Source organism: Hevea brasiliensis, chromosome 2, assembly GCF_030052815.1.
Source record: "Hevea brasiliensis isolate MT/VB/25A 57/8 chromosome 2, ASM3005281v1, whole genome shotgun sequence".
Lineage (NCBI taxonomy): Eukaryota > Viridiplantae > Streptophyta > Magnoliopsida > Malpighiales > Euphorbiaceae > Hevea > Hevea brasiliensis.
In genome coordinates this window covers 87,758,635-87,784,477 of record NC_079494.1, presented here as the reverse complement: position 1 = coordinate 87,784,477, position 25,843 = coordinate 87,758,635, and positions in this window count along the sequence as shown.

Here is a 25,843-nt window from a genome sequence, read left to right as displayed (position 1 = left end):
TAATTAGACAGAATTTTCAGTTTTCATGCTTTGTCTTTACTGTTCCGTTAGTCATTTTTTCAGTGGGAATTTGGCAAAATGATTAATGAAAGTTGTTCCTTATTTTGTCTAGTTACATTTCCTTTTTTGAATCACTCCATTTGGAGTTTTGTAGCTCAAGTTATGGCCCAAAAACCACAACTGGCTGGACTGAAATTTTTCCAGAATTTCTGGACTGACAAAATCTATAGTACATGAAACAGTGACTGCAACTCACTTTTTGAATATGTTCTGGTCATAATTGGGGTTAGGTTTCTTCATGAAAGTTGTTGGTCTATATCTCAGCTTGTTGCTGGTAAAATTTTAGGAATTGGACCTTTCTACACTGAGTTATGGCCAAATGACCAAACACTATTCATTTGGTCATTTTACCCAGGCAGAATGAAGGTCACCCGGATTAGGGAAAACTTTTGGTCAACTTGGTTTGGTTTTCTGAGCATAGTTTCTTCACGAAAGTTGTGCCATTATGTGTCTAGTTTCATGTCCAATTGGCCTTGCACCAATTGAACCTCTACAATTCAAGTTATTGCTGCCCAAACCTGCTAGACTCATGTCCAGTCCTGCAGGTCGCCAAGGGCAGTCACACTACACTCAAATCCCACTACACAATTCTCTTCATTTTTTATTCAAACCAAACCCAATGGTCACTAATTGACCATTAAAACCTATTTTCATCATCACATGGTCAAAGTCTCATTTTTCCACCCCAAACCCTAACTCAACATTACAAACCATGCATTATCATTGCATTTCATCAATCCACTTAAGAGATACATATTGTGGGCAGCCATACAAGCATGTTAACTCCATAAAACTCATCACAATCATACCCTAACCAAGGCTGCTTAAATTTAGGGTTAGCATACCAATGGTATTTCATCAATTTCCTTATCATTTGCACTCATTCATAGTTATTAAACATGAATTTAAAGTGAAATTCAAGGTTAGGTCACAAACCTCTAATGGAGTGAGATTTCCCACTTGCTAAAGTTCTTCCCTTTCCTTTCTTTTTGCTCCCAAAAGACTCTCCAAGGTGTAAAAACACTTTTTTGTGTTGGGAGTATAGGATTTAGTGGGGTAGAAACTAGGGAGATCAAGCTTTGAAAAGCTTGTTTATGGTTAGCTATGGAGGAGGTTCACGGCAAGGAGAAAATAAGGAAGAAGAAGTTCTAATTTTTTTTTTCATTTTTCCAGCCCATTTGTCTCTTTTAAATAAGTTTATGCCATGTGTCAACATTGGGTTGGTTGGGAAAATCTTAATGACATCATTATGATGTCATAATGCCATTTTCTTTTATTTTCTCTCCTTTTCTTGTCTATTTAATTGCAATTAAATTTTTAACAATATTTGTTCATATTTTATGTTATATAAATTATTTATTTAGCTGGACAAATTGGCCAAAAATCATCTCTGAAGACGAAATGACAAAAATGCCCTCTGTTTGGCTTAACAAGCCAAAATTGTCTGTACCGATTGAAAAAATTTTCTAAGCATTTCCTTGGCATTCTAATGCCATAAGAACCTCAATGACCCTTCTCTGGAGTCTCAAAAATTATTTTATAATTTTTCCCCTGGTCTAGGGCTCCTAGTTGCGAGAACCGCAACTTCTCACTAGGTTACCCATCGCTAGGGCACCGGCTCATTTAACTTGGTTGTATTTTATTTCTAAAATTTTTCCTAAATTTTTCTTACTAATATTTGAGTTAATTATGGTTCCTCACTTTAGTTTAAATATTTTTCAGGACGTTCTAGCTGTCCGGACAGACACTGGTCACCGAAACAGTAGACTGTACAGACTAGCTAAAGTGAGGATGTTACATAGGTGGTGCATATTATGCTTTTGTGATTAATAATGACTACTCTAGGTATACTTGGGTTGCATTCCTTACTTATAAGGATGAATGTTTTGATGTTTTTGAGAGATTTTCAAAAAAGGTTCAAAATGAAAAAGTTTTTCAAATTTCTTCTATTAGGAGTGATCATGGTAGATAATTTGAAAATGAGAGATTTAAAAAATTTTGTAACTCACTAAGGATCACTCATAACATCACTCATAACTTTTCTTCTCCTAAGAATCCCAAACAAAATAGTATTATTGAAAGAAAAAATAGGACTCTTTTAGACATGGGGAGGACTACGTTAAAATGAATATGACTTGCCTACTTATTTTTGGATGGAAGCCATTAATACGACTTGTTATGTTTCAAATAGAGTTTTGATTGCACATTTTTTAAAAAAACCCCCCTATGAGCTATGAAATGGCAAGAAACCTAAAGTAGGTTATTTTAGAGTTTTTCATTGCAAATGTTTCATTTTAAAGACCAAAGATAATCTAGATAAATTTGGCTCTAAAACCAATGAAGGTATCTTTTTAGGGTACTCAATATCTAGTAAAGCATATAGAGTCTTCAATAAGAGTATTTTAGTTATTAAAGAGTTAATGCATGTTGTATTTGATGAAGCTAACTCCTTTATTCCTAGAAATGATATTTCTTGTGATGATGATGTTGTAGGTAATTTTAATGAGTTGAGTCTTAGAGATCCTCAATCTAGTGAAGATCAAGATCAACTCAAGGAAGATCCCTTGAAGGATTTGGGAGATGATGAAGTTGAGCTTCAAGAGCAATAAGGTTAACTAATTCCTCATCAAGGAGTTCAACAAGATCTACCTAAAGATTGGACCTTCAATAAGGATCATCCTAAGGACCTAATCATTAGTGATACATCAAAAGGAGTAACAACTAGATCCTCTCTTAGAAATATATGAAGGAACGGAAGCGTGAAAAACACAAGTTTACACCATTGAATTCAAAAATTTTCACCTAGGGTCACATGCATCATGCAAGATTTATTTTTATCTATTTGATTTCAATGATAAACAACATATTAAAACTCTTTTAATATGTTTTTTGATCTGTATTTGCCATTTAAGATTTTAAAATTAATCAGATTAATTTTAGAACCCTAGATTAAATCAAGAACGATTACACTAACCTCTTGATGCAATCGCAGCGTTCTGCGCTTTGAGATTCGTCTTCAGGACACCAGATGTTGTCCCTCTAGCTTGTCCACACCAAGAACACCTATGGCAGCCCTTGAACAGCTTCTAAAGCCTTTTCTATTAATTAGAAATTCAAGTTCTGCCTTTTAAGAGATTAGAGGTGTAAACAGGACACTAGAAACAATTTCTAGTGTTCTTAATTCAAGAGATTGATGGCTAATCTCTTTGAATTAATGAGAGATGAAGAAGAATAGAGGGAGGGCTGCAAAATGGCGTGACCAAGGAGTGTGGCTGCTGGTTGTATTTTGTTTTCTCATAACAACACTTAAATAGCTAGGTTAACACATTAAACCCTTGCCACATGTCACCCTTTGATTAGCTCTAGGTTTAAGTGACCCAATCACATTGTGCCAAGTGTCAAACCTATATTTAATCTTGATTTTAATCATGTTACATGATTAAAAAACATTTTGCAAGCTTATGTGTTATGCCATGTGTCACCATCTCATGGTGCCACGTGTCACACTGCAAAATGACCAAAATGCCCATGTGTCTTAATTTTGAGTTCTTAACCCAAAATAATTATTTTTCTTCTTCTAATCAATTTATATCAAATATAAATTAATTAATTAATCTCTATTAATTAATTTCTCATTAATTAAATTCATATTTAAACACTTTAAATATAAATTTAACTTATATTATACATCCAATAATCTAGATTTGGTTTCAAGTCATGCTAGGGACTTTGCAATCTAATTGCAAACCAAACCTATTTAATTAATCAATTAAACTCTTTAATTAATTAATTAAATCATATTTAATTAGGTGATAACTTGTGTATGTGTGTGACTTACTAGGCTCATCACTAATTGGCAATGAGACATGATATCAACTCTTAATATCATCAGAACTCTTTCTTACCATAAATGATTTCTCTAAATCATTTTATGAACCTCATAGACCATGGTTAACACCTAGCATAGCATGCCATGGCCACCCAATTAGTAATAAGGTTTACCTTAAATGAACCTATAATCATATGTTACCATGCACTAGAATCTCTCTGTTACAAAATCCCAACTCAAGCTGGAGTCATGGTTTATGTCAAACTCCATTTGCTATGAATATTATGTTCTCTTTTAATTCCAGTTCTTGATTAAAAGATTTTCTCATCGAAACTCTTTTCTCGAGTAAATCTATCTGTCTGGCCAGGAACTTGAAACATCAAGAACAATTAAATGAACATAGGATTTTATCTCTATTTACTTAGAGGAACAGATTCCATCTTGATCAACACCTACCTCCATATATAACTAGTAGGAGCCAACACATGCCCATATACCAATACACAGTACAAGTATGAAAGCAGTATCAAACTCAAGCTACCTATATACAAGATAACTGTGCTATCTTAGGTCTAAAGATTATATGCACTGATATGATTTATGACAAAACATTGACAAGAGTAAACTCCATGTGCTTGTCATAAGTGTCACTGGTTCGGCCTACTTATCATTTATAAGTGCCTATCATGTTTGTTATATGGCATGAGACTCACCATTCCATCTTATTTATATCTCATATAAATAACTTGGGAACAAACATGAATACAATCTTTCTGGATAAGTCATGTCCTTATTATGAAGTATCCTCGATTGTGAACCTATTTATGATACTTCGTGCTAGAAATATTGTCACTCATATTCTTAACAACTTAAGAATAATATTTCTAACAAAATATCAATGGACCTTTTCTATTACACATAAATATATTATGTAAAATCAAAAGTGGAAATGTCTTATAATTAATAAAAATATGTACAAGATACATACTAGATGATATGCTCTAGGCATACTACTAACAATCTCCCACTAGCACTAGAGCCATTCATTACAATATCTTAGACCCATCTTCTCAAGATGTCGGTCTAATCGAGTCGTGACATAGGCTTAGTGAATGGATCAGCTAGATTTTCAGCTGATGCTATTTTCTGCATGGCTACATCGCCTCGCCCAACTATATCTCTGATAATGTGGTAGTGCCTTTCTATGTGTTTGGATTTTGGGTGAGACCTTAGTTCCTTAGCCTGTATGACTGTTCCATTATTATCACAGTGTAATGTAACTGCTGACTCAATGGAAGGAACTACTGTAAGTTCTGTCACGAACTTCTTTATCCAAACAGCTTCCTTTCCAGCATCTGATGTAGCAATATACTCAGCCTCTGTAGTGGAATCTGCAATGTACTGCTTGGAACTCTTCCAACCGATCGCACCTCCATTACAAATGAACACATATCCAGAGGTAGACTTTCTATCATCGATATCTGATTGGAAATCAGAATCAGTATAACCATCCAATTGCAAGTCTCCACCTCCAAAAATCAAGAATAAAACCTTAGTTCTTCTCAAGTACTAAAGGATAATCTAGATAGCTATCGATGTTCCAAACTGGATTGGATTGATACCGCTAGTCAAACTAATAAAGATATGCGATATCCGGCCTAGTACACAACATTGCATACATTAAACTTCCAATAGCTGAAGCATATGGAATCCTGGCCATCTTATCTCTTTCTTCAGGTTTCTTTGGAGACATCTCTTTAGAAAGATGGATACCATGTCTTACTGGTAACAATCCTCTCTTGGAATCAAGCATGTTAAACCTCTTTAACACCTTTTCAAAGTATAGACTTTGGGATAAACCAATTATTCTTTTCTCTCTATCTCTATAGATGCGAATCCCAAGAATATAGGTTGCCTCCCCTAAGTCTTTCATGGAGAATGTATTTGACAACCATACCTTTATAGTCGTCAACATACCTGTGTCATTACCCATCAATAGTATGTCATCCACATATAAGACAAGGAAAGTGATAGCACTGTCACTAACCTTCTTATATACACATGGCTCATCCTCATTTTTTATAAAACCAAAGGATTTAATGGCTTCATCAAAACGGATGTTCCAACTCCTCGAAGCTTGTTTCAACCCATAAATGGATCGCTTTAGCTTGCATACCTTGGAACCATCTTGGGATTCAAATCCCCTAGGTTGTTTTATGAAAATGTTTTCTTCAATGTATCCATTGAGAAAAGCTGTTTTGACATCCATCTGCCAAATCTCATAATCATAGTATGCAACTATTGCTAGTAAAATCCTAATTGATTTAAGCATGGCAACAGGCGAGAAAGTCTCCTCATAGTCGATTCCTTGCCTTTGGCGAAACCCTTTCGCTACTAGCCTTGCCTTATAGGTCTCTACCTTTCCATCAGAACTAATTTTCTTCTTGAAAACCCATTTGTTCCCTATAGGTACAATACCTTCAGGTGGGTCAACAAGATCCCAAACTTGATTCTTATACATGGAATCAATCTCGGATTTCATAGCATCAATCCATTTTGAAGAGTCTATATCTGATATAGCTTCTTCATAAGTAAGTGGATCATCTCCATGATCTACTTCTACATGAGTAGACAACTCTTGTTCTTTTTCATGAAGAAAACCATATCTCACTGGTGGGTGAGATACCCTGGTTGTTCTACGAGGAACAGCTGTAGATGTTTCATCAACGGGTATTGGTTGACTAGATGGATCTATATCCATCTGATCTGTTGGTTGGTCAGAATTCTCCAATTCTAACTCTATTTGCCTTCCTTTGCCTCCTTCTTGAACAAACTGTTGTTCAAGAAATGTGGCATCTCTACTTATCACAACCTTTTGTGAAGTAGGCAAATAAAAATAATATCCAAAACTATCTTTTGGATATCCAACAAATCGACCTTTTTCTGATCTGGTCTCAAATTTATCATTGTTCAGCTTTTTGATATAAGCTGGACAACCCCAAATCTTAACATGCTTAAGACTTGGTTTTCTTCCATGCCATATCTCATAAGGTGTGGAAGAAACTGATTTTGATGGAATCATATTCAGAATATACAAAGCTGATTCTAATGCAAATCCCCAAAAGAAGATTGGCATATCAGTATAGCCCATCATACTACGTACCATATCCAATAGGGTACGATTTCTCCTTTCAGATACACCATTCACCGTATGCGTTCCTGGAGGAGTCAGCTGAGAAACAATGCCATGCTCTCTCAAGTATTCATCAAATTCAATACTCAAATATTCACCTCCACGATCTGATCGAAGAGCTTTAATACTCTTTCTTGTTTGATTTTCTACTTCAGATTTAAATTCTTTGAACTTTTCAAAAGATTCATGTTTGTATTTCATCAAATACAAATACCCAAACCTTGATTTATCATCAGTAAAGGTAATAAAATAATGAAAGCCCCCTCTAGCCATTTCTTTAAACGGACCACATACATCACTATGTATTAGTTCCAAAAATTTTTCAGCTCTTAGCCCTTGTCCAACAAAGGGTGATCTAGTCATTTTGCCCTGAAGGCAAGATTCACAAGTTGGAGTAGGCTCAGAGCCCAATGAGGATAGAATCCCCATTTTCTCCAATTTTGCAATCCTATCTTCTGCAACATGACATAACCTTAAGTGCCAAATATATTTTGAACTTGAGTTGGTTTTCACCATGGCATTATATTCATTTAGATTGCTATACTCTGGCCAGTGGAAACACTTTCTTACTGGCAATGGAAACACTTTCCTGTTGGCAATGGAAACACTTTCCTTTGCCTCCATCAGCTTTAGTCTTCCTTTTCTGTTTAGCTATTTTCTTGGAAGGACTAGGAATCTGAGGTTTCTTTTTCTTATTGCCCTTCTTCTTGTTGGACTTTCCAGTAGAAGAAGATGTAACCAAAGCTACCTCTTTTCCTTTATTACCTAGCATATTCTTTTGGGCAATAACCAGCATGTTAAGTAAACCAGCTAAGGTGCATTCCTGTTTAGTCATATGAAAATTTGTCACAAAATTCCCAAAAGACTCAGGAAGGGACTGAAGGAACAAATCCGTTTGTAGTTGGAAATCCATGTTGAAGTCAAGATGTTCCAACTGCTCAATCAGCCGAATCATCTTGTGGACATGATCCCCAACATTCTGTCCCTCAGACATCCTCATACGGAATAGCTGTCTAGATATCTCATACCTAGCGTTCCTGCTGTGCTCACCATACAACTCTTGTAGGTGAAGGAGGATCTCTCTCGCACTCTGCATGTTCTCATGTTGCTTCTGTAACTCATTACTCATGGAAGCAAGCATGTAACACTTAGCTCTCATATCATGCTCCTTCCACTTGTCCAAAGTTTCATGTTCCTCTTGTGTGGCCTCTGGAGGTAAGGGACCAGGAACATTTGAATCTAGAACATATCCTATATGTTCAAGGTTCAGGACAAGTTTCAAATTTTTTAGCCAATCGATGATTAGGTCTGTCAACCTATTGTGATCAAGTATGCTTGCAAGGATATTGGATGGTTGTGGTTGTTTTGTGCTCATTTTTATCGTAAAATTAATCGCAGAAAATAACCGATTAATTAGTAAATGTATCATGTAATTAACCAAAATGATTATGGTCTTTTAATCAAATTGGTCCTCCCACTAACTTAGAGAATCCTACACTTCCAAAGTAGAAAACGGAAATCCTAGTTGGATGGATTTCTAGTGGGTGATTGAATTCTTATAATTCTATTGATCATCCTCAGGTACATCCATTATTGGAATTACAATAAACTATAAGTGAGCAACTCCTTGCCCATCACATCTCATGTGAGGTTCAATCATTTACCTAGCCCCTAATGCTCAAAATCTCAGGTACATCCATTATTGACTTATCTTGCATTAGTTAAGTTGATCCCATTGAGCCAGTAATTATGCAAATAATTTTAATGTCCTCAGGTACATCCAATATTGGCCACCAAACCATTTACATATTTACAACATCTCATTGGCCTATGTTATAATTACTTTAATTATAGCATTTCCAACTTAATCATTTGTTTGGAAGATTTTATAGTCATTCTAATTACTATTAAGGTCTCACTTTGCACATTATCCATTTAGTATGCATATATCATATAATTGCATACATTCCCATACATCTCATGCATTCATTGATAAGCAGTAAATATGGTATGATCATGGACTTTCTAAGGGATTCAATTCTGAGCCACCAAGAATTGAATCAGGGCATTCCTAGGTGCATTTCATTCATTCATTTTACAAGAGTTGTTGAAGGAGTACATAATCAACACTTGATCTTGAATTCCTCCCACTGGTCCCACCAATGCTCTTGACCTTCTTGAACTTCTTGCAATCCAATATTACATAGTAATCCTTGGCATACCAAGGCGAATTTACAAGAACTTAAATAAATGAAATTACAACCCAAAAATTATTACAAACTTAATAATACATGCCCAAAATAAATTAAAATAAATTAATTAATTTACAATCCCAAAGAAACATAAAAGAAATAAGTCCAATCACATTGGTCTTTTATAGTCCATGATCATCCATCATGCATATCACTATTTAACAATTAAATAAAACATACATACTTAAATTAAATTGAATATCTCATATTCAACTTAAAAATCCAGATTTGAATATGATTCAAATAAATTTAAAAATTCAGATTTGAATCACATTCAAACAACTTTAAAAATTCAGATTTGAATCACATTCAAATATTTTTTAAAAAATCAGATCTGAATTTTATTCAATCAAATTTAAAAAATCAGATTTAAATATGATTCAAACAACTTTAAAAATTCAGATTTGAATCACATTCAAACAACTTTTAAAATTCAGATTTGAATCACATTCAAACAGTTTTTAAAATTCTGATTTGAATCATAATTTAATTGGGTGATTAAAACTACTAATTAAACAATTTAATTAGTCAAAGAATAGGCCTTAGATCATATAACAATTGCAGAATTAAAAGCCAAACCTTGAACCACCCATGGTAGCCAAACCATGCGCACCATTGATGGTCTTTTTTCAAGTATGCCGCCACCTTGCTTTGCAACCAGCAATAATCTTTTGATCTCGTGATCAAACACACAATTAAATTATATAATCAACAATCTAAATGGCAAATATAGTGGCTCTGATACCAATTGAAGGAACGGAAGCGTGAAAAACATAAGTTTACACCATTGAATTCAAAAATTTTCACCTAGGGTCACATGCATCATGCAAGATTTATTTTTATCTATTTGATTTCAATGATAAACAACATATTAAAACTCTTTTAATATGTTTTTGGATCTGTATTTGCCATTTAAGATTTTAAAATTAATCAGATTAATTTTAGAACCCTAGATTAAATCAAGAATGATTACACTAACCTCTTGATGCACTGCAGCGTGTCTGCGCCTTTGAGATTCATCTTCAGGACACCAGATGTTGTCCCTCTAGCTTGTCCACACCAAGAACACCTATGGCAGCCCTTGAACAGCTTCTAAAGCCTTTTCTATTAATTAGAAATTCAAGTTCTGCCTTTTAAGAGATTAGAGATGTAAACAGGACACTAGAAACAATTTCTAGTGTTCTTAATTCAAGAGATTGATGGCTAATCTCTTTGAATTAATGAGAGATGAAGAAGAATAGAGGGAGGGCTGCAAAATGGCGTGACCAAGGAGTGTGGCTGCTGGTTGTATTTTGTTTTCTCATAACAACACTTAAATAGCTAGGTTAACACATTAAACCCTTGCCACATGTCACCCTTTGATTAGCTCTAGGTTTAAGTGACCCAATCACATTGTGCCAAGTGCCAAACCTATATTTAATCTTGATTTTAATCATCTTATATTATTAAAAAACATTTGGCAAGCTTATGTGTTATGCCATGTGTCACCATCTCATGGTGCCACATGTCACACTGCAAAATGACCAAAATGCCCATGTGTCTTAATTTTGAGTTCTTAACCCAAAATAATTATTTTTCTTCTTCTAATCAATTTATATCAAATATAAATTAATTAATTAATCTCTATTAATTAATTTCTCATTAATTAAATTCATATTTAAACACTTTAAATATAAATTTAACTTATATTATACGTCCAATAATCTAGATTTGGTTTCAAGTCATGCTAGGGACTTTGCAATCTAATTGCAAACTAAACCTATTTAATTAATCAATTAAACTCTTTAATTAATTAATTAAATCATATTTAATTAGGTGATAACTTGTGTATGTGTGTGACTTACTAGGCTCATCACTAATTGGCAATGAGACATGATATCAACTCTTAATATCATCAGAACTCTTTCTTACCATAAATGATTTCTCTAAATCATTTTATGAACCTCATAGACCATGGTTAACACCTAGCATAGCATGCCATGGCCACCCAATTAGTAATAAGGTTTACCTTAAATGAACCTATAATCATATGTTACCATGCACTAGAATCTCTATATTACAAAATCCCAACTCAAGCCGAGTCATGGTTTATGTCAAACTCCATTTGCTATGAATATTATGTTCTCTTTTAATTCCAGTTCTTGATTAAAAAGATTTTCTCATCAGAAACTCTTTTCTGAGTAAATCTATCTGTCCTAGCCAGGAACTTGAAACATCAAGAACAATTAAATGAACATAGGATTTTATCTCTATTTACTTAGAGGAACAGATTCCATCTTGATCAACACCTACCTCCATATATAACTAGTAGGAGCCAACACATGCCCATATACCCATACACAGTACAAGTATGAAAGCAGTATCAAACTCAAACTACCTATATACAAGATAACTGTGCTATCTCAGGTCTAAAGATTATATACACTGATATGATTTATGACAAAACATTGACAAGAGTAAACTCCATGTGCTTGTCATAAGTGTCACTGGTTTGGCCTACTTATCATTTATAAGTGCCTATCATGTTTGTTATATGGCATGAGACTCACCATTCCATCTTATTTATATCTCATATAAATAACTTGGGAACAAACATGAATACAATCTTTCTGGATAAGTCATGTCCTTATTATGAAGTATCCTCGATTGTGAACCTATTTATGATACTTCGTGCTAGAAATATTGTCACTCATATTCTTAACAACTTAAGAATAATATTTCTAACAAAATATCAATGGACCTTTTCTATTACACATAAATATATTATGTAAACGGAAAAGTGGAAATGCCTTTTTAATTAATAAAAATATGTACAAGATACATACTAGATGATATGCTCTAGGGCATACTACTAACAATATATGTAATAACCTTGCATTTATTTCTCAAATAGAACCTAAGAGCATAGATAAGGAAATAAATAATGAGGGTTGGGTACTTGCAATACAGAGGAACTCAACTAATTTGAAAGAAATAAGGTTTGGATCTTAGTTCTTAGGCCAAAGGACCATCCATCCATAGGCAGGATAGAAACATAACTAGGAATAAGGCTAAGTTAGTAGCTAAAGGCTATAACCAAGAGAGGGCATTGACTATAATAAAACTTTTGCCCCTATAGCTAAATTAGAAGTCATTAAAATTTTTCTTTCATATGCATCATACATGAATTTTAAACTTTTTCAAATGGATGTTAAAAGTGCTTTTCTAAATGGTTTTATTGATAAGAAGATATAAGTTGAGCAACCTTTTAGTTTTAAAAATCATAAGTTTCCAAACCATGTTTTAAAATTGACTAAAGCCTTGTATGCCTTGAAACAAGCTCTTAGATATTGGTATAAAAGGCTTAGTAACTTTCTTTTGCAAAATGGTTTTCCAAAAGAAAAAGTTGATGCAACTCTTTTTGTTAAAATTCATGAAAACGACATCCTTGTAGTGCAAATTTATGTTAATGATATTATATTTGGTGCTACTAATTAGTGTTTAAGTGAAGAGTTTGCTAACACCATAAAGAGTGAGTTTGAGATAAGCATGATGGGAGAACTCAAGTTCTTCCTTGGGCTTCAAATCAGCAAGCTAAGGATGACGTCTTCATCAACCAAGCCAAGTACACTAAAGATTTTATCAAAAGGTTTGGGATGGAGAATAGCAAGCCAAGCTGAATTCCAATGAGCACAAACACCAAACTTGACAAGGATAAAAAAGGAAAATTGGTTGATGAAAAGCTCTATAGAGGTATGATTGGTAGTCTCTTATACCTCACGGCTAGTAGACAGGATATCATGTTTTTTGTATGTTTATGTGCACATTTTCAATCATGTCCTAAGGAGTCTCATTTGCATGCTGTTAAATGCATTCTCAAATACTTGAATGGTGCATTACATTTAGGTCTATGGTATCCTAGAAATGCAGCTTTTGATTATGTTCCTAGTCGGATGCTGACTTTGCCAGAAGCATCCTTGATAGGAATAGTATCTCAAGTACTTATCAACTACTAAGGCACTCTTTAGTTTCTTGGTATAGTAAGAAATAAAACTTGGTTGCACTTTCCATTACCAAAGCCAAATATGTGGCTACAGGTCTTTATTGTAGCCAAATTCTTTGGATCAAACAATAATTAAGGGACTTCAAAATGTCTCTTGATCACATTCCTATTAAATGTGATGACACAAGTGCAACAAATTGACCAAGAACCCCATACAACATTCTAGAACCAAGTGTATAGACATTAGACATCATTTTATACGTGATCATATGTTGAATGGCGATGTTGTTCTTGAGTTTGTTGATATTAATCGCCAATTAGCTGATATATTTGCAAAATCTATATGTGAAGATAAGTTTAATTTCATTAAAAGAGAATTAAGCACACTTGATAACTTTGATGCTTGAAATTGTAATGATTGAATGTGTATATGCTTTTTGAAAATTCTTATTAAATTGATGTATGTTTGGTGTTTTCAGATTTGTGTCAATGTTTTTCAAAATTTTTATGTGTTAGAAGTTTTATTTACTCAAAAAAGAAAAGGTTTTTGATGTTGCTACGGCCCTGAAAATGTGTTTTAAAATTTCAGGTAGAGGCACTTTTAGCAGTCGAAAGTCCTTGTTTTGACTGCCAAACTTTAAAAATCTTAAATTTTAAAAATGGGTAGAAGCTGTTGTGGCAGTCGAAAGTCTTCTTTCCGGGTGCTGAACCTGGAGTTTATAAAAATCCTTCTTTCCCTCTCTTCGACACTTTTGGCAGCCCTTTATTTCTTTTCTCCTTTGCGCTTCACCTTCAAATCATCTCTTCTAAACACCTTTGCGTCTCCCTCTCATATATTCAGTTTTCACTCAATATTTTCTTTCTTTTACTCCTTAATTCACTCATTTTCGAAGGTGTTGGCTACTGAGCATATGTATATACATGTGTGTGTGTGTATGTGTGTGTGTGTGTGTGTGTGTATGTGTGTGTGTGTGTGTGTGTGTATTTGTGGCATTATGGATTCTGAAGTCCAATATTGAGAATTTGTCTAATTTAAGTCATTAGTCTTACTAGTTGTGAGTTAGATTTTTTTTTACTTATTGGTTTATACCTATGCTTGCTTTATGATGTTGCATATTGTGATTTACTGTTCACATGAACAGAATGCTAGTTTTTTTATTTTGGCTACCACATTATCACAATACTATTTCATATTAATTTATATTATTCTCTTTGATTGTCCTAAAGGGTGTAACACCCTCCCCGTAGCAACTCCGTACATTCTACTGTTTCGGTGACCGGTGTCGGTCCGGACAGCTAGAACGTCCAAAAAAATATTTAAACTAAAGTCAGGAACCATAATTAACTCAAATATTAATAAGAAACACTTAGAAAAAATTTTAGAAATAAAATACAACCAAGTGAAACGAGCCGGTGCCCAAGCGATGGGTAACCGGAGGAAAGTTGCGGTTCTCGCAACGAGGAGCCCTAGACCCGGGGGAAAAATTATAAAATAATTTTTGGGACTCCAGAGAAGGGTTATTGAGGTTCCCATGGCATTAGAATGCCAAGAAAATACTTAGAAAAATTTTTCAATCGGTACAGCCAATTTTGACACGTTGAGCCAAACGGAGGGCATTTTGGTCATTTCGCCTTCCGAGGTGATTTTTGGCCGACTTGTCCAGTTGAGTAAATAATTAATATGACATAAAATATGAATTAATGTTGATGAAAAATTTATTAAAAATGAGAAATGAAAATAAGAAAACAAAAGTAAGAAGAAAAGTAAGTAAATGGGAATTATGATGTCATTAAGAAAAACTATGACCAATCAAAATTTAGCCATTATTTGACTAACTAATAAAGAGATAAAAGAAGACCTAAACAATTAAAAAACCAGCTGCTTTCTTCTTCTTCTTCTTCCGTGATCCTCTCTTCTTCCTCCCTCCATGAAAATTTTCTTTCATTACCTCCATTTCCCATGAGTTTCCACCACTAAACCCTAACCCCTTTCATTAAACCTTGACCATATCACTTGGAGAAGCTTTTGGCAGCCAAGGAAAGGAAGAAAAGTGAGGTTTAGGGCTTTGGAAATTCTGCCCAAACAAGGTTAGTGCACTTATACCCATTAAACTCTTTAATTCCATGATTTTGGACTTGAACTTAGTAAGATTTATAGTTTAAATGAACAAAAAACCTATGGGTATGAACACTTCAATTTCGGCAGCCCTAAGAAGAACCAATAAGGGAGTGTTTTGAATGTTTTTAATGGACTTATCATGAGTTGGAGATTGTATTTAAGTTATATAATTACCTAGATGTTTAACTAGGGTGCTAAAGGAGGTTTATGGGTAAATTGCCTTGGACACTAGGGTTTTGAGGCATGAAAAAGTGACTTGGCTGACCAACCTATTAAAGAACACTCTAATGGTCAATAAGTGACCATTTTGGATATGTTGACCATAATTAGAACTGAAAAATGGTAGGGTAAAGTGAAAGTGAAATCGCCCTAGGACAAAGATAGGACTGAAAATTCAGTCCCTTTGCACTGCCATAACTTGGGCTGTGCTAGTCCAATTGGTGTTTGGCCAATTGGACATGAAACTAGGCTTATAATGGCACATTTTTGCTGAAGAAACCATGCCCAAAAGACCAAAGCAAGAGGACCAAAACTTGGCCCCAATCCGGATATCCTGAAACTGCCTCTGCAGAATTGACCAAATGAACTGGCCATACCTCACTGTAGATTTGGTCAATTGGCCTGAAATTTTTACAGCAACAAGTTAAGACATAGACAAACAACTTTCATGAAGGAACCTACCCCAAATTATGGCCAGAACCCATTCAACCAAGTGACTCAAGTTACTGTTCATGCACTGTAGATATGGTAAATTTCTGTAGAATGCATATCCGGACAGCTTGGGTTTTTGAGCCATATTTGGAGCTACAAAACTCCAAATGGAGTGATTCAAAAAAGGAAATTCAACTAGACAAAATAAGGAACAACTTTCATGTTTTACATTTCTTCAAATTCCAACAGTAACAGTGTCCAATGGAACAGTGAAGTTGACTCACCAAAACTGAAAAATCTGCTCCTTTGGTTTAATGCTTGGAAATGGTATTAACACTTAATGCCAACAAGTTTTAAACACCAAATGTGGTATGTTGGGAGTGCCAAAGTCAATGTACACATTTTTATTCTAAAAGTCAACATTTTTGTTGACCAATGAGGTGAATAGTGACACCAAAACAAAAAAAAAAATTGGCAATTTTGCCAAAATGACCTAAACTTTGAGAAAGTGACCAAAACTAACAAGTTTTGAATACAAAATGTGGTATGTTGGGAGTATTAAAACCAATGTACCTATTGTTTATGCAAAAGTCAACATTTTAATTGACTAATGAAATGAATAGTGACATGAAAACTTGAAATCCAAAAATTGTGAAACTTAAATATGCAAAATGCCCTAGTAGGCCTAATGTGATTGGTTTGGATAGTTTGGCATGCCAATAGGGTATTGTTTTAGCAGTACTGCGAAAAGAAAGGCTTTATGCCTGTATTCATGGCTTTATGCCCGTATTCATGGCTTTTATGTCCGTATTCATGGCTTTTATGCCAATTATGTGATATCATGGCTTTTTAGCCATACTGACTGCATACGTGGTTGACATTCTGCGTCCCATGGTATGACGGCTCGAGGCACCACGGTGTCCAGTGCCAACGACCCGTTATCCAGTCCAGTCGTCCAGTATAGGTTACTTGGGCATGGAAAAGTATAACTGTAAATGAACTGATTGTTAAAGAAAATACGAAAATAAAATATCAGGAATGATTACGATAGAATACGAAGAAACTCAAGATCATGAAGAAAATAATTAACAAAATGCATGAAGAAGTTAATATCATAAAACGTAATTAGCCCTCGACTAAACACTAAGTTGGTAATTATTCAGTTCTTATGAACACAATGGCTAAGAAATTATGATTTTTATATTGCATATTATTTCTTTCTATTTTATTATTTGCACCACTAAGCTTTATGCTTAGCGTCGCTTTGCAACGCGTAGGTAATCAAGATTGACAGAGCACCATGAGACCACGATTCGTAAGGCGGTTCACGATTACGCATAGTGTCTGTCACCTCACCGTCCATTGCATTGGTAGGACGCTAGATGTCATTTTGGTATTTTGTAATTGATTTTATTTTCTCATATGTATTTGAAACTTATGTAATGTATTTTGATATTCATGTAAATAATGAAAAGTGTGGTTGTAAATGGAAAAGTGAATGTTTATATATGAATTATGCATGGTATCATATGAGATGGATGAATGAGAACTGAGATTGAACATTGTTGAGAATTTGATAAATGGAGTTGAGATGATGGAAAATGAATATAGGAAGTGTTTTTCACAGGTTCCGAAGAACTGTTTTCTCCATTTTTAGCCAGTATTCTGCCGGATTTTCTTTAAAATTTTTGGAACCTCAAAGAAATAATAATTTCGATAAATGGCTTAAAATGAATTATATTTCACAAGTTATATTCAAAATTATGATAAAAAATTAATTAAGATAAAAATAGAGTGCTCGGCACACTGAGTGGCATAACTTGCTCGGCTACACTGTAGTCGGGTAAGGGGTGTCACAGAGGGTTATTTGCCAAATTTCTATTGTTGCTTTGAATAGACTCCATGATGGTTTTACAAGTTCTATTCACATGAAATTACTAAATTTGTATTGTGGAAATATGTACTGCTACTTTATGGTTCTTTTTGAGATATTCTTGTGAATAGTTTTTAGTATGCATAAAATGATACTTGAATTTATATTTTTATCAAATTTCAACATGCTTTATGTGATCATATATGGTATATTTGCTTTTGTTCTCTGGTTCTAGAATGAGCATACACTATATATGTGGTTTGAGTGTCTAAACAATACAATTATACTCATGTTAGGATTCAAATCAAGTAAGTTATGCCTTGTCTTAGAAATGCACCTTGTAAGTTTGCCATTATATGAAGTGTTCTTGTAATCTTCATATATTATCGTATGTTTCTATATCTTCACAATTGGTTTTACAGTTGCTAAGGTTAAATATATATTTTTTAAATAATTGGTTGGTTTGAAAATATCTTGCACAATTGGTCGTGTTGAAGTATTTCTTGGGCATTGATATTGTTTTGTGCATATTATTGTGTTTGCTCTCTAAAATGCTTATAAATTCACTAGCTGGTTTGTTACCTTAATAATGTTATGCTTACTGAATTGACCATACTATTTGATATGTGTTGACTATCTTACTGCTAAAATAAATTTTGAATGATGCTGAGATTAAGCTTTTGGCATGGTGGTAAGCGATCGATCCTACAATTGGTATCCTACAATTGATATCGATCCTCAACAATTGGTATTAGAGTACCCTTTAAAGTATATTTTTTGATGATGTCAAAAGGGGGAGATATTGTAATGATCGGGCTCCAATCACTAGAGGAATTTTCCGCTTTGGCCATAAGACTCACGGTTTTGTCCCATAGGTGGAATGGAGAACTTCCTAGGAGGTCACCCATCCTAGGATTTCTCTCAAGCGAGCACGCTTAACTCTGGAGTTCTTCCAATCTCCAGGACATTCCACCGAAAGGCACCTCTAGTGATTAGTTCCCCCATTTTATATATCATTACTTTTGAACCCAAGACCAACTCCGTGCTTTGCCGATGTGGGATTTACCTAAGGGACCTTTCTCCCCCCCTTTCGGGACTCAGCGTCCTCGCTTGCCCCACCATCGCTCAAGAGGACACGCGAGCGGCTCTGATACCAATTGTAACGATCGGGCTCCAACCACTAGAGGAATTGTCCGCTTTGGCCATAAGCCTCACGGTTTTGTCCCATAGGTGGAATGGAGAACTTCCCAGGAGGTCATCCATTCTAAGATTTCTCTTAAGCGAGCACGCTTAACCCTGGAGTTCTTCCAACTCTCCAGGCCATTCCACCAAAAGGCGCCTCTAGTGATTAGTTCTCCCATTTTATATATCATTACTTTTGAACCCAAGACCAACTCCGTGCTTTGCCGATGTGGGATTTGCCTAAGGGACCTTCTCGAACCTCCGAGTTGTGAATAGTACCATTTTTGGCATGTGACTAGTACTATTCAAAGACACCTTGAGGACAAAAAATAAATAGAAAATTAATGGAGATAGACACAATAAAAATTCAAATGACCCAAAAATATAAGGACTCACTAGGTATATTAAAAAAGAGGGATTATGACCCGATGAGGGGCATTTTGGTCAATTCACATCAAGAGTTAATTTTTGACTAAAAATTAATGAATTGAATTATGGAATAATTTTTTTTTAGGAAAAGAATTCAAGTATAAAGTGAAAGGAAAATAAAAGAAACAAAAATCTAGAATTTTAAGTCCATTTTGATCCAATTAAAATTTTAGGACTAATGGGCTTTGGACAACTCAATTAAAATTAATTAAATAAATCAAAAATTTGGATAAGTATAAAATGAAGTCATCTTCCTCCCTCCCTCATTTAGTTGCCCTCCCACACACCTCCTCTCCCTCTCTTTTCTTTCTTCTCTCTTCATTCTTCCACTTATAACCTCTCCCAACCCTTGATTTTCTCCACTTTTTCTCCATGGGTTTTCTATCTAATTGGTGGAAAACATCAAATTTATGTTTCATTGAGAGATTATAAGCTAAGAGAACAAAAGAGTTAGAAGAAATTGAAGATTAGAAGTGGTCACTTGAGGTAAGTTTCTTTTCATGTTAGATTAGTTGTATAAGCTTTGAATGAAGTTAATTTATGATGAAATTTCATAAAAAAATGAAAGAAAATATGTATGGAATCTAAACTAGGGTTTTAGCCAAATTGGAGAAAAGTTAAGGTTTGATGTCTTTGAATGAAATTGATGATGAGATTAAGTTTAGTTGAAGTAGTATGCATGATTGGGGCAAAAAAATTACATGAAATGTGTATAAATTTAATTATGAGATATTAGGGTTCATGGGGAAATTGGATTTTGGTGCTAGAGAGTGAAATAAGTATTATGATCATTTAAGGTTATTTAGTTTGAATTGACATTGGGTTGATGAAGGGAAGTAATGAAATGGTAGGATTAGGGAAAATTACAAACTTTGGTTTTTGAAAATTGTGGGGTTTGTGCTAAGAAGTGCCATTGATGTATCAATATTAAATTATAGTCATTTTGGGTAAATTAAATGTGAACTGAGGTTGGTTAGTGGAAGTAATTGAACAAATGAAAAATTGAACTTAGGGCATAATTTTGCACACTGAATTCAGTGTATTTGGAAGCCCATAACTTAAGCTACACAACTCCAATTGGTGTGAAACCAATTGGAAACGAAACTTAAGATATAGGGCTAGAGTTTTCATGAAGATACCTTGCCCCAAAAATGACCTTAAGCTGTCCGAAATGAGCCTTGAACTTGGAGACAGAAAGCTGGAACCTGCAGAATTTGACCATAAGAATAGTAAAATTTGCATGGCCATAACTCTCTCTAGAAAACTCCGATTTAGGCGATTCTTAAACCGATGGAAACCTAAGACAGTGTAGAACATTTCATATGAAGAATATGAGGCCAAATTATGGACTTCACCCAATCAAATTGCTAAGCAAAATTGAATCACTGAATCTGCAAAATTACAGATTTACCATATGAATAGTAAACTTTGCATGGCCATAACTCTCTCTAGAAAACTCCAATTTAGGCGATTCTTAAACCGATGGAAACCTAAGACATAGTAGAACATTTCATATGAAGAACATTAGACCAAATTATGGACTTAACTTGATCAAATTGCTAAACGAAATTGGATCGATAAATCTGCTAGAACTAAATCTGCAGCATGAACAGTGACATAAACAGTAATCGTGTTTTAGGCATAACTTGAGCTACACAGCTCCGAATTAGGCGATTCAAAAAGGAAAATTAAGTTAAGACCTAGATGAACAATTTTCATGAAGAATATCTCTCCAAATTATGATCGAAACTAGGTAAAAATTGGATTCAAAGATTAGGGCACCAAGTTGTCCAAAGCCAAAATTTTCAAAAATTTGCAAAGCTAATTTGGGATGCATTAGACATTTATGTAATGAGTTCTTGGCAGCAATTGAGATGCGTATTGAGACATTCTATTGTGTATTTTCAGTAGAGAAAGAGGTTGGGACGGACAAGGAATAGTGAGTAAAAAGAAAGGAGAGCATTGAAGGTTTGTGCACAACTAACCTTTTCTTTGTTTTTAAACTTGTAAATTGTTTGGAATGTATTTATTTGAATGAGTTTACTTTGAACAAGTTTACTTTGACTGAAATATGGTTTTTCTCTTGCATTTGAGAAATTTGGGTGTTGCCACCTTTATATGGATATTACGATGAATTTGAATGTGTTTATTGGTTTACAAACATGATTATTGAGTGGAAAATTTTTGGAAACTGTTTTGAAACCACAGTTAGCATGATTGTAACATCCTCCCGGTAGCAATTCTGCACAGTCTACTGTTCCGGTGACCGGTGTCAGTCCGGACAGCTAGAACTTCTAGAAAAATATTTAAACTAAAGTGAGAAACCATAATTAATTCAAATATTAATGAGAAAAATTTAGTAAAAATTTTAGAAATAAAATACAACCAAGTCAAATGAGTCGGTGCCCAAGCAATGGGTAAACCAGAGGGAAGTTGCGGTTCTCGCAACTAGGAGCCCTAGACCCCGGGAAAAATTCATAAAATAATTTTTGGGACTCCAGAGAAGAGTCATTGAGGTTCCTATGGCATTAGAATGCCAAGAAAATAATTAGAAAATTTTTTCAATCGGTACAGACAATTTTGACCCGTTAAGCCAAACGGAGGGCATTTTGGTCATTTCGCCTTCAGAGGTGATTTTTGGCCGATTTGTCCAGTTAAGTAAATAACTATAATGATCTAAAATATGAATAAATATTGCTAAAAATTGAATTGAAAATGAGTAGAGAAAAGAAGAAAAGAAAATGAAGGAAAATGCTTAATTATGACATATGATGATGTCATTTAAAAGCCCCCTCCAATCACCATTTGACAAACCAATAAAAAGAGATAAAAATGACTTAAAATGAGATAAAAAAAACAAAGGAAACCAGCAGTTTCCTTCTTCATACGGGCTGGAATAAGAGAGAAAGAGAGAGAAAAGGAAAAGAAAGAAAGAAAGGAAGAAGGAGAAGGAGATGAACAGTAGTAGAAAAAGGGGTTCAGCAGGGCAGCATGTTTCTCTTCCGTCCAGGTGAGTTTGGCTCAACATCTATGGCTGATTTTTGGATATGTTTGAGGTATGTATGTGTGGAAGTTATGGTTAAAATTTGGTGATTGTTCAACGGTTGGATTTGGAGAAATATATTGTTGAACACAGGCTGTCTGTAGGTTGAATTCTGAATTTTGGCTACTGAAATTTGAGAAATATAAATAGTTAGGATGCTTATAAAATTATGAAATTTGGTAAAAATGATATTTGGGATGTTGAGGCTGCTGGGTTAAAATTTGGTGAATTTTAGACTTGTGGTTTATGAGATATAAATTGTTTCGCATGAGCTGTCTGAGTAAGACTGATTTCTGCAACAATTCAGATTTTGAAGGGTTGAATGAATGTTTTGATATCTCATGATATAGAGATTATTTGATGCTAAACTTTTTACTGATATTGTATAGGGATGTCTAGAATATATGGTTAAAATTTGGGATTTATCTAACGGTTAGATCATTATATATAAATTTGAATGCACAAGCTGCCAGATTGGGTATTAATGGGTGGTTGTGGATTTAAGATTTATGATAGGAGTTTAGTCCAATTTAAGGGGAAATGCTGTTGAATTTTTATTGGATATTTAATTTAGGAAAGTGAAGTTATAATTGATTATGATTATTATGATTCTAGGGGAAATCTTGAAGAATAACAAGCTCAAGGTTGGTTTCAAAAAGGTTAGTGCCTATTTATACTTATACTTCTTTTATTCCATATTAAGGACTTAAAATAAGTAAGGAATTGTGAATTAAATAAATGAAATTTATGTATATGTACTCCTTGAATTTCGGTAGCCCTATTGAAGGAATAGAAATGGAGTGTTTGATGGACTTAGAGTGAACTAGAGCTTAGGTTTAAAGTGTATACATATATATATATAGAGAATGAAAGAGTAATTAGGGAAATTGTGAAAAACTTTAAAATTTAGCTAGGGTTTAGGAATGAAAATTTGACTTGGCTTATGAAATGGTTAAAGAACATTCTAATGGTCAATTAGTGACCATTTGAGGTATGTTGACCATAAATTGGACTGAAAAATGGCATGGCAAAGTGGAATGGTAGGCTGCCTAAAGACAGCAGCATGGTGGCTGAGATTTCAGTCCAATTGGACTGCCATAACTTTGGCTGTGTAGGTTCAATTGGTGTTTGGCCAATTGGACATGAAACTAGGCTTATAATGGCACATTTTTGCTGAAGAAACCAAGCCCAAAAGACCAAAGCAAGTGGACCAAAAGTTGGCCCCAATCCGGATACCCTGCAAACAGCCCCTGCAGAATGACTAAATGAACAGTAACTGTTCATTTGGCCATAACTCACTGTAGAATGGTCAAATTGACCTGAAATTTTTACAGCAACAAGATATGATATATACAAACAACTTTCATGAAGAACATCACCCCAAATTATGCCATTAACCCATTCAAATTATTGGGCAAAGTTGAGTTATCAAACCTGCAACTCTGCAGATTTTCATTTGAGCAGTAATGTTTGGAGGACTATAACTCTCTCTAGAAAACTTGGATTTAGGCGATTCTTGAACCGATGGAAACCTAAGGCATGGTAGAACATTTCATATGAAGAAAGTTAGACCAAATTATGAACTTAACTTGATCAAACTGCTGACCAAAGTTGGACCAAAATCTGCCAAAACCAAAAAGTGCAGCATGAACAGTACACGTAAACAGTAAACTTATTTTGGCCATAACTTGAGCTACAAAACTCCCAATAGAGTGATTCAAAAAAAGAAATTCAACTAGACAAAATAAGGAACAACTTTCATGTTTACCATTTCCTCAAATTCCCACTGTAACAGTGCTTAATGGAACAGTAAAGTTAAGCTTTAAAAACTGAAAATTTTGTTTCCCTTGGTTTAAGCCCAGAAATGGTAATGGTGATCACTTCCAACAAGTTTTAAATGAAAAATGTGGTATGTTTGAAGTGCCAAAGTCAATGTACCTACTTTCTATGCAAAATTCAACTTTCTTGTTGACCAATGAAATGAATAGTGACACCAAAAGTTAAAATTCAAAGATTGAAGAATTTTAAAGTATCAAATGCCCTAGTATACCTAACAAGATTGGTTTGGATAGTTTGGCATGCCAATAGGGTATTGTTTTAGCAGTACTGCGAAAGGCTTTATGCCCGTATTCATGGCTTTTATGCCCGTATTCATGGCTTTTATGCCCGATTATGTGATATCATGGCTTTTTAGCCATACTGACTGCATACGTGGTAGACGTTCAAGGCCCCATGGTATGACGGCCCGAGGCATCATGGTGTCGGTGCCAACGACCCGTTATCGATCCTGGCCCAAAGATAGGTTACTTGGGCATGGAAAAGTATAACTGTGGTTGCACTGATTATTAAAGAAAATACGAAAATTAAGTATCAGGAATGATTACAAAAATACAAAGAAGCTCAAGATCATGAAGAAAATAATTAACGAAATGCATGAAGAAGTTAATATCATAAAACATGATTAGCCCTCGACTAAACAATAAGTTAGTAATTAGTCAATTCTTATGAACACAATAGCAAGGATATTATTATTTTTATTTGCATATTATATTTTCTTGTATTATTGGCACCACTAAGCTTTATGCTTAGCGCGTCGCTTTTGCAACGCGTAGGTACTGAAGATTTGGACAGAGGGCCCGGTAGACCACAGATTGGGTAAGGTCATTCACAGTTCTGCATAGCGTTCGTGTCACCTCACAGACTACAGTGCATTGGTAGGACACTAGGTCCCATTTTGTATTTTGAGATTTTTGTAAATTTGGTAATTAAACTCTTATTTTATCATATGTATTTGAACAAATGTAATATAATTTTGTATTAATGTAAGTACTTGTAACTTGTGATTATAAATCACATGTGAGAATTTATTTATGATTTGAGTCTAATGATGATGTGAAATGACAAGTAGAGGAATCGTTAAGAAATTGCGGTAACTTGATGTGATACAAAATGTGAATTGTATATGAGTACCATGAGATGAATGATTGAGAAATAAATGAAATTGATGAAATTATTCTGAGACTTTGTTGATAATTAGAGTTGGGATTGATTGAATATGATCATAGGAAGTGTTTTTCACAGGTTCCGAAGAACGATTTTCTCCATTTTTAGCCGGTATTCTGCCGGATTTTCTTTAAAATTTTCGGAACCTCAAATAAATAAAAATTTCGATAAATGGCTTAAAATGAATTATATTTCACAAGTTATATTCAAAATTATGAGAAAAAATT